This window comes from Physeter macrocephalus, chromosome 17, assembly GCF_002837175.3.
Source record: "Physeter macrocephalus isolate SW-GA chromosome 17, ASM283717v5, whole genome shotgun sequence".
NCBI lineage: Eukaryota > Metazoa > Chordata > Mammalia > Artiodactyla > Physeteridae > Physeter > Physeter macrocephalus.
This window is the reverse complement of record NC_041230.1, coordinates 3,213,614-3,224,108: the sequence shown is the minus strand read 5'-3', so window position 1 is coordinate 3,224,108 and position 10,495 is coordinate 3,213,614. Positions and strand designations below refer to the sequence as shown.

The 10,495-nt window shown below is 47.5% G+C and overlaps 1 protein-coding gene across 1 annotated transcript in view; it reads right to left on the bottom strand.

Annotated features, from left to right (window-relative positions):
• The window catches only part of GP6 (glycoprotein VI platelet), a 52,692-nt gene that overhangs the window by 30,974 nt on the left and 11,223 nt on the right, over positions 1-10,495 (bottom strand).

Here is a 10,495-nt window from a genome sequence, read left to right as displayed (position 1 = left end):
GGCTCAGTAGTTGTGGCGCACGGGCTCAGTAGTTGTGGCGCACGGGCTTAGTTGCTCCGCGGCATGTGGGATCTTCCCGGACCAGGGCTCGAACCCACGTCCCCTGCATTGGCAGGCGGATTCTTAACCACTGCGCCACCAGGGATGCCCCCCTGTAGGACCTTCCGAGTCACAGTAAGGACTCCTGGGTGAGAGGAACAGTAACGGGGACAGAATGAATCAGGGAGAGAGAGAGACACAGAGGAAACAAGGACACAATTGGAGAGGCCTCAAGCTCCTGACAGGTGAGCAAAACAGAAAGGATGCTTTCTGGGCATTAGGAAGATGTGCTCAGGTTAAATCGGGAGGGAGGGAGGAGGCAGGGGCGCCTGCCCACTCACCACCTTGGCTCTCTTCCTCCCCAGGTGTGTACAGAAAACCCTCCCTCTCGGCTCACTGGGGCTCCTCCTCCAAGAAGACGCCCTCTAAGCTCAGTCTGCAGTATCACTCAGAGACCTGGTTTGATGCATTCGTTCTTTCCAGGAATGGAAGAGTAGAATTTGCCCAGAACCTAAGCTCCAAGTACAAAGCTGGGGCTTTTGAGGCCAACTTTCCTGTGAATGCCATCTTCCTGATGCACCCGGGGACCTACAGATGCTACTACGGTCCACACAAGAACTTCCCCTAGCTCTGGTCAGAACCCAGCGATGTCCTGCTGCTCCCAGAGAGAGGTGAGGGGTCCCCACGCTTCCCACCTGCTCCCGGGACTCCCAGACTATGGCAGCAGCTAGCTAGAGGCAGTTCTTTTGCTTTAAGTTAATGAAAATTAAATAAAACTTAAAATTCACTTCCTCAGTTGCAACAGGCACGTGATGCGCCCTGCAGCCACTGAGTGCCTGAAGGCTCCCATATGGGACAGCACAGCCCTAGAGGAGCAGTAGTAAAACTCAAATGATAAAGGACATTTCCATCATTGTATGAGGGTCTGTGGGGCAGAGCCATTTTCAAATGTCAGCTTGTTGACCTGTGACCAAAGAGTCCCTGATGGGGATTGCAGACCCCGTGCTACTGGGGTTGAAAACATGGGGCAGAGATGGAGGGGATCTAAGCCCTGAAAAAGCAACAGTGAGGGACTTCCCTGGCGGTCCAGTGGTTAGGACTCCAAGCTTCCAAAGCAGGGGACACGGGTTCCATCCCTGGTCAGGAAACTAAGATCCCACAAGGCTCAGCCAAAAAAAAAAAAAAAAAAAAAAAAGTATTAAAACAAAAAACAAAAAACTTCATAAAACCCAAAACTAACCAAAAGCTGGTTTTTAAAAAATTAATTCCATTAATTAAAGCTTCCACCTTTAGGGACTTCCCTGGTGGTCCAGTGGTTAAGACTTCACCTTCCAATGCAGGGGGTGCAGGTTCGATCCCTGGTCTGGGGGCTAAGATCCCCACATGCCTGACAGGAATGCGGACTTCCCTGGTGGCGCAGTGGTTAAGAATCCACCTGCCAATGCAGGGGACACGGGTTCGAGCCCTGGTCCGGGAAGATCCCACATGCCGCGGAGCAACTAAGCCCGTGCGCCACAACTACTGAGCCTGCGCTCTAGAGCCCGCGACCCAGAACTACTGAGCTCACGTGCCACAACTACTGAACCCCGCGTGCCTAGAGTCTGTGCTCCGCAACAAGAGAAGCCACCGCAATGAGAAGCCCGCGCACTACAATGAAGAGTAGCCCCCGCTCGCCGCAACTAGAGAAAGCCCGCGTGCAGCAACGAAGACCCAACGCAGCCAAAAATAAATAAAAATATATATATATTTTTAAAAAGGAGCAATATTGTAACAGACTCAGTAAAGACTTTAAAAATGGTCCACATCAAAAAAAATCTTTAAAAAAAATTCCACCTTAAAAAAAAAAAAAGAAATAAAAGCAACAGTGAGTACTATTGTTGGGGCACGCCCCGCTCTAGCTGAAGTTCGTCTGAGGTGAGGTAAATCAGGGGCAGCCCCAGCTGTTGATCCGAATTCTCATAACCCTTTTAGACCTTCACCTCGATACAGTATTGATAAGTTACTAGAAGAGCCCTGTATTAGTTTCCCAGTGCTGCCCTACAAATTACCACAAAGTTGGTTGCTTGAAAGAACAGGAAATTGACATTATGCTAAGTGAAATAAGCCAGCCACAAAAAGACAAACACTGTATAAATCCACTTCTCTGAGTGGTCAAAATCGCAGAGACAGAAAAAAGAATGGTGGGTGCCAGGGCCTGGGGGGATGGGGACAAAGAAATGAGGAAATAGTTAATGGATACAGAGTTTCAGTTTTGCAAGATGCAAAGGGTTCTGGAGATAGATGGTGGCGAGGGTCGCGCAACAGTGTGCATGTCGTTAATACCACTGACCTGTACATTAAAAAGGATTAAGATGGTAGATTTATGTTATATGTATTTTATCCCAATAAAAAATTGGAATTTTTAAAAATAAATAAAAAATTTTAATTGTAAAAATGTACAGTAAAAAAAACTATTCTCTCACAGTTCTGGAGGCCAGAAGTGCAAAATCAAGGTGTCATCAGGGTTGGTTCCTCCTGGAGGCGTTAAAGGAAAATCCATTGCATGCTTCTATCCCCGCTGCTGGTGGATGCAATTCTTGGCCTCCCTTGGCTTGTAGAGGCATCACTGCAATCTCTGCCCTCCATTTTCTCCTTTTCTGCCTCTAATAAGCACGCTCATCATTGGATTTAGGACTCACCCTAATCCAGGACTCGAGGACTCAAGATCCTTCCCTTAATTACATCTTCAAGACCCTTATATGGAATACCAACCAAATAGGTCACATTCTGAGATTCTGAACAGACACCTCTGGGAGGGGAGAGGGGCACCGTTCAACCCACTGCAAGTCATTATCCCCTAAAATGTTGTTTCATTACTTGGAAGAAAAGAATCAGTCCTAGGGAATTCCGCGGCCGACCAGTGGTTAGGACTCTGTGCTCACACTGCTGAGGGCCCAGGTTCGATCCCTGGTCGGGGAACTAAGATCCCACAAGCCGTGCAGCGTGGCCAAAAAAAAAAAAAATCAGTCCTAGAAGCAACCACTGCCTTCAGCTAGGGCTTATGATCTGGTGAGAGAAGAGTAGAATAGTTATACTCCTATCCACCCACTGACCAACTGCTCTTACGCAGTTAACAACCTGAACAACGCCATGCCATGACTCTGGTACTCGGGAGTTCTCAGTTCAAACAGGGCTACCTGGCGGAGAATAATCAAACCTAGCGGATGAGAAAACAATTGTGATAGGCAGAATAACTGTGCCCCAAAGATGTCCACACCCTCCTCCCCAGAACCTGTGAATCCGGTACCACAAGGGGAATTATGGTTGATTTAAGGTTGCGAATAAGTAGACCACCCTGGATTAACCCAGCAGGCTGAGTGCATCACAGGAGTTTTTGAATATAGAAGAAACAGTGTCAGAGTGATGTGACACAGGAGTGACTCAACTCGTCATTGATAGATTTGAAGACGGAGGAAGGGGCCGTGGGCAGACGAAGTCAGGCCGCCTCTGGAAGCTGGGAAAGGCAAGAAAACGGATTCTTTCCCAGAACCTCCAGAGGGAATGCAGCCCTGCCAACACCTTGACTTAAGCCCAGTGAGACCCATTTGGACTTCTGACCTCCAGAATCATAAGACATTAGCGTTGTTCTAAGCCACTAAGTTTGTGGTAATTTGTTACCGCAGCTGTAGGAAACTATGATGATTTTCAAATCTGGGGCTTCTGTTAAGACTGTCGGGTATAAAATAAGGTACAAGGACATATTGTACAACACGGGGAATAGAGCCAACATTTTATAATAACTGTAAATGGAGTATAATCTTTCAAAATTGTGAATCACTATATTGTACGCCTGTAACATATAATATCGTACATCAACTATACTTCAATTTTTAAAAACAATTTTTGGGAATTCCCTGGCCATCCAGTGCTTAGGACTCCACAATTTCACTGCCAAGAGCGTGGGTTCGATCCCTGGTTGGGGGACTAAGATCCAGCAAGCCACGTGCCTCGGCCAAAAATAAATCAATCAAATTTTTTAAAAGTCAGGGGCTTCTGGGGACTTCCCTGGTGGTCCAGTGATTAAGACACCGTGCTTCCAATGCAGGGGGCGGGGTTCCATCCCCGGCCAGGGAACTAAGATCCCACAAGCCCAGCGGTGAGGCCAAAAAAAAAAAAAAAAACAAAACAGAGACTGGGCAAGTTTCCACGTCAGGAATTTCTCTGTCTCTGTCCCCAGATACTGCCCCTGGGAACCACGATGCAGAGAATGTCGTCCGCTTGGCTCTGGCTGCAATGCTTCTGGTGATCCTGGGGGTCTTGCTGGTTGATGCCTGGTTCAGCAGAAAGGGTTTCAAGAGGAAGTCAAGAGCTCGTTAGCCTCAGCCGACCATGGAGGAGCCCTCATAACTGTGAACCACACCCCAAGATCCTCCGCTGCACAATGCTTCATTCGAGGGCACAGCTCTGGCCACTGCTCGTGCTCACTTTGGGGAGACCCTGGAGCGGAAGACGTCAAGACAACGGTGGAGGTTGGCAAGGAGGGGTCATCAGCCCTTGGTTCAATCCACAACTTCTCCCCCCACGGCATCTCCCTGTGTTTCTCCACGCTCTCCGGCACCTGTGATCCCAGGCTCTTCCGACATCTTCCATCCCCAGCTTCGGCGGTTCACGACAAGTTTTCTCCTCTCTCTGACTCACTCCCCTCTGCTTTTTCTTCGTCTCAATTCCATTTCATCAGATCCACCAAATCTTCACCGTCAACCGACACCTTCCCTTGCCACTCCCCGCAACCCCGGGAATATCCTCCTAGTGCGTCACCTCTAAGGAGATGACCCCACTCCCGAGTTTCCAGCCCCGAAGGGCTCCTTGGACGGACTCTCAGTTTAAGCTCTCTCTTGGACACATGTTAATGATGGTTGGTCCTGGCCACGTGGGGAAAATAGTGCCTATTCGTGAGGTATTGTGTTTATCTCCTGCCCTTCTCTCTACTCTCTTGCTGCAGGTGCTATGGTGTCCCCACTGGCTGGGGTCCAGGCACATAAGTCCCATCCATCCACATTTCACTATGCCCTCATTGAACACTTCTCCCATACGATGTGTTTTAAAATAACAGCAATAAAATAAAATAAAATAAAAATAACAGCAAAATAGTGTTGGTACTTACTAACAGCTGCAAAATGTTCCTCTCCTTGGATGCACCATTATTTGCTTAAGATGACCCCCCAGTATTGCTGGCTTTTACATTGTTTCCAGCCTTGCTGTATTAAAGAAATGCAATTGACATGCTTTTACAAATGTAATCAACACATCCTGTTTCCCACATGCATGTATGGTCACAGGCTGCATTTTGAGGGAGGAATTGCTGAGTCTGCATCTGTAAATTGAACAGATACCAACAAGGAGATTCTGCCCTGAGGAAGTCCCTAATGGTGTGTGTAAGTGGGGGAGATAAATGGAAAAACTATCCCCAAGCCTGGTCACAGCTTTGGCTTCACTCCACGTTATGGGCTGCAGTGTAAAGGGCAATGCCCCCCAAAGACGCTATCTTTCACTGAAAATCTTTAGCTCCATTATGTATTTAGTTTAAGGCCACTCATTAAATTCTGAAGTTTTTCTCCTGCATATACCTTTTTTTTTAAACTGGATTCTTTTGCCTAGTGCAAGCATTTGCCCTCCTTAAATACAGAAAAGGCATTCCATAAATATATTTCCAGGTGGCAATTCCATGTAGCATAATGTTTTCAAGGTTTATCTATGTTGTGGCATGTGTCAGTGCTTCATTCCTTTTTAATGACTGAATAATATTCCATCGTATGGACAGACCACCATTCATCTGGCAGTGGACGCTTGGGTTGCTTCCACTTTTTGGCTGTTGTGAATAATGTTTTTCCGAACTTGGGTGGAAAACAATCTGGCAGTTCCTCAAGTTGTTACCACATGACTTAGCAATTCTGCTCTTAGGTGTGTATCAACTGAATTTTTGGATTCTCATTTTTTTTGGGGGGAGAGGGTGGCTTCTTTTGGTGGCAGTGTTTGATAATTCCTATTTGTGCTCATGTATTTCTATGAACAGAGCTGTTGGCTTTGGTGTGATTTGCACATTTCTTGTTCAATGTATTCCTAAATATAGATTTAATGCTCGTGATCGCTACTGTAAAGTTTTTAGTACAAGGGGGCCCTCTTCTGTCAGGGTAGTGAAGTACAGCTTTTTACTGGATGACTAGCAAATAGGGGGTTTAAGTCCTTGATTTTTTTTTTCTTTTTTTTCTTACAAAATCCTAATTTTTCTTTCTCTCTCCTTTTTCCCTTTGCCATGCAGTATACAAAAGGTACCTCTCCCCTTTAATTTCAATTGTCTTCTCTCAAAGGAGGGTCACGTTTCCAAGACCGTAGTAGTCAGGGCTCTGATCTGTCTGAAGGTTTTTTTTACTATTTTCACACCTTTCTCCTTCTGGTGGTGGTTTTCACACAAGTACTATTGTATAAAATAAATAAGGTACAATGATATATTGTACAACACAGAGAATATAGCCAATATTTTATAATAACTATAAAGTCAGGGCTCTGATCTGTCTGAAGGTTTTTTTTACTATTTTCACACCTTTCTCCTTCTGGTGGTGGTTTTCACACAAGTACTATTGTATAAAATAAATAAGGTACAATGATATATTGTACAACACAGAGAATATAGCCAATATTTTATAATAACTATAAATGGAGTAAAACCTTTAAAAATTATGAATCACAGGACTTCCGTGGTGGCGCAATGGTTAAGAATCCACCTGCCAGTGCAGGGGACACGGGTTAGGAGCCCTGGTCCAGGAAGATCCCACATGCCACGGAGCAACTAAGCCCGTGTGCCACAACTGTACTCTAGAGCCCGTGAGCCACAACTACTGAGCCCACGTGCCACAATTACCGAAGCCCGCGCGCCTAGAGCCCGTGCTCCACAAGAGAAGCCACCACAATGAGAAGCCTGGGCCCCGCAAGGAAGAGTAGCCCTCGCTCGCCACAACTAGAGAAAAGCCCACGTGCAGCAACGAAGACCCAACGCAGCCAAAAAATACATAAATAAATTTTTTTTAAAAATTGTGAATCACTATGTTGTACGCCTGAAACTCATATAACATTGTAAATCAGCTATACTTTAAGTCCAAAGAACTTTTACCTGAAGCGTTTGAGACTAAGTTGCAGACCCGATGCCCCACCATCTAAATCCTGATGGTTTTTCCTGCAAAGAAAGACGTTCTCGTACGTAACCACAGTGCAATCACCGAAATCAGGACATTAATATAGGGCTGCACCGTCTTTAGAGGTTACGTGGGAGACAAGTTCTCATGCAGTTGCCACAGTCTCCAGCTACCCAGAAAGCCCAGAATATTAAATAAAACCTTCATTATCGATGAGTGACCCTCTGCCCATGGATTCTCCACAGCTGGTCTCATATTTCATCCCCAGTCTAAGTCCCTCGAAATCCACTCCCAGGTATGGTCCCCACGTTCATCTCAGCCAGACCCTGCAATGCACCCAGCGTGTGAGCTGGGACTCGCCACAGGTGATGAGGCGGACCTCGAGATGATGAACATCACCTTGTGAGGCACCTGCTTGAGGAAGGACCACGACCTTCCCTCAAGGGGTGCTGGTCTCCAGCCAAGGGGGCTGTTCTCAGGGAAATTGAGAAGCTCAAGATCTTCAGGTTTGTCCACACAAATGACCCAATCCCAGGTCTCAGGTGGGTTCCAAGAATGCTTACTTCGTTTCCTTTGAAGCTCGGCCACTGTTATCACAAGACCGCTCGCCGGATTTTCAGCAGCATGTGCCCTGCAGCTTCAGGAGGACCTCTGGATTTCGTGGCATGTCTTCCCTAGGAGATAGGCTGCCCCGAGTCGGTCACCTGTATTGTCTCCCTTACGACCTGTTTCCCAGCACCTTGCCTGTCCGCTGCACTCCACCCCAATTAACCCCAGGTGAGAACCGTCTTCGTGGGGCCCCCGTGTGCTGGGGACTAGCTTCACCTGACCCCCCCTCAGTGTGCAGCTCCTAATGCCTACCGACCCGCAAACACATCCAGATCCGCCTCCATCGGCGGTTCTCAACTGAAGGTGAGTTTCCCTCCTCGGGGACATCTGGCAATGTCTGCAGACAGCTCTGGGGGTCTCACCCGGCCTGCTGCTCAACACCCTAGAGTGCACAGAACAGACCCCTGCCCCACAGCAAAGAATTATCCGGCCCCAAATGTTAGCAGCGCTGGTGTTGGGAAACCCTGCTTGAAGTCTGTTACCTTCTGCCTTTCCCTGGGGGGCTCTTGTGGGTTCTAAGATGAGCACATGACCTGAGCCCAATTTGACAAATCAAAGAGAAATGCTTCTCTCCCCATCACTGGGCAAAAAACAAGGAAACAAGTGGCCCAAATTGGCTCTGGTAGTCATCTCGTGACCCACCCCCCCAAAGAGACTGCATTAGTTTCCTCTGGCTGCTGTAACAAATACCATCACCTCGGTGACTTCGAACCACATAAATGTATTCTCTCACAGTTCCAGAGGCCAGAAGTTCAAGGTGTCAGGGCGGGGCGGGGCGGGGCACGCACCCTCCGGAAGCTCTGGGGGAGGTTCTGTTCCTTGCCGTTTGCAGCTTCTGCGGGCTCCAGCCACTGCTCGATTTGAGGCCGCACCATCCCCGTCTCTGCCCTGAATCCCCTCATTGCTTCCTCCTCTGCTCTCTCTGTCTTCTAAGGACACTTGTTGGACTTAGGGTCCACCCAGATAATCTAGGACAATCTCATCTCGAGATCCCTAATTATGTCGGTAAAGAAACTTTTTGCAAATTGGCTCCCATTCACAGGTATTGCGAGTTAGGACTCGGACATATCTTTTAGGGGGAGGCACCCCACCATCCAACCTGTTACAAACACCCAGCCTGGGAATGACGTTGCATTGGAAATCGTCAGACCTGCGTCTTGCAGTAGGAATCTTGATGATGTCGCTGAACTCAAAGCCTGCCACCCCCCTGGGCTTCTACTTCTGTGAAATAGCGTTCCTTCTTGCTTTTGCCTGGGGTGAAAGTCAGCGCAGCTTACATCCTTTGAGTATGTCCTGCCATCAGCAGCCCAAGGCATCCTGACAGCATTCCCAAGCCCCAGAGTGAGGTATGAGGATGTGACCCTGACTTGGGTTCCCTCTGTGAAGAACCCACCCCCTGAAGCGTCGTCCTTTTCACGTTGCATTCCGGGGTCTGTCTATTACTTTGCACCATCTCCTCTCTGGGCTTCTGGGGCTTTGGGTTTTGTTTTGCATTGTTTTGTTTGAGATTGGTTTCTATCACCTTCCATCAGTCTGAAGATCGTAGCTAGGTTTGTGAATCACCTCAAAGGCTTCAGAGAAGTAGACGGGGATTAGGTTGATTTGTGAGTCAATGTTTGTGACCCTCGGGGGGTTTCCGTTTCAGAAAGGAAGCAGGTATTGGTTGTGAAGCGTTGTGGTTAAAATTAGCCCTGAGGTGTGCTGCTCACACAGACAAATCTCCCTGAGATTAGCCGTCCTCCTGGGCATTTAGACCTCTAACGCTCCCCCCAAAAAGCAAGTGGGTTCTAGAATCAGACTTTGAATTCCAGCTCCTCTTCTTGCTAACAGACCCCCAAGTTTTTTCTTCTTTTTTAGCGGGTAGGGAGTTTGTGGTTTTAAAAACCTGTTCTCAGTTGATTTGCTTGCAAGCAACACCGGTGAAGCGGACTCCTTTTTTTTTAATTAAAAAAAAATTTTTTTTGGCCTCGCCACGTGGCATGTGGGATCTTAGTTCCCTGACCAGGGATCGAACCCGTGCGCCCTGCAGTGGAAGCGCGGAGTCCTAACCCCTGGACCGCCAGGCAAGTCCCTGAAGCTTATTCCTCTTTATTTGAGCAGAAAGGAATGCATGGGAATTAAACTGGCGGTCGGTGCTAAGGAAGCAGATTTTGAAAAGGACAGAGTGGTAGGCAGAAAAGTGGGTCCTCCCAAAGGTGTCCACATCCTATTCCCCAGAACCCTGTTACTTTACAAGGCAAAGGGGGGATTAAGGTGGATGATGGGATTAAAGTTTCCAATCAGCTGACTTTAAAGGAGGAAGATGATCCTGGATTATCTGAATGGGCCAAGTGATATCACAAGAGTCCTTAAAACCAGGAGACGGAGGCAGAAGCGGGAGAAACAGCGAGATGGCAGCGTGAGAAGGACCTGGCCTGCCGTTGTCTGCTCTGCAGATGAAGGGGCCACAGGCCAAGAAGTGCAGGCGCCTCTAGAAGCTGGAAAAACGTAAGGAAACAGGTTCTCCCTGGGAGCCTCCAGAAGGAACGATACCTGTTCACTCTTTTTTTTTTTTTTTTTTTTTTTTACTTTTATTTGAGTATAGTTGATTTACAATGTTATGTTGGTTTCAGGTACAGAGCAAAGTGATTCAGTTATACATACACACGTATTCATTCTTTTTCAGATTCTTTTCTCAT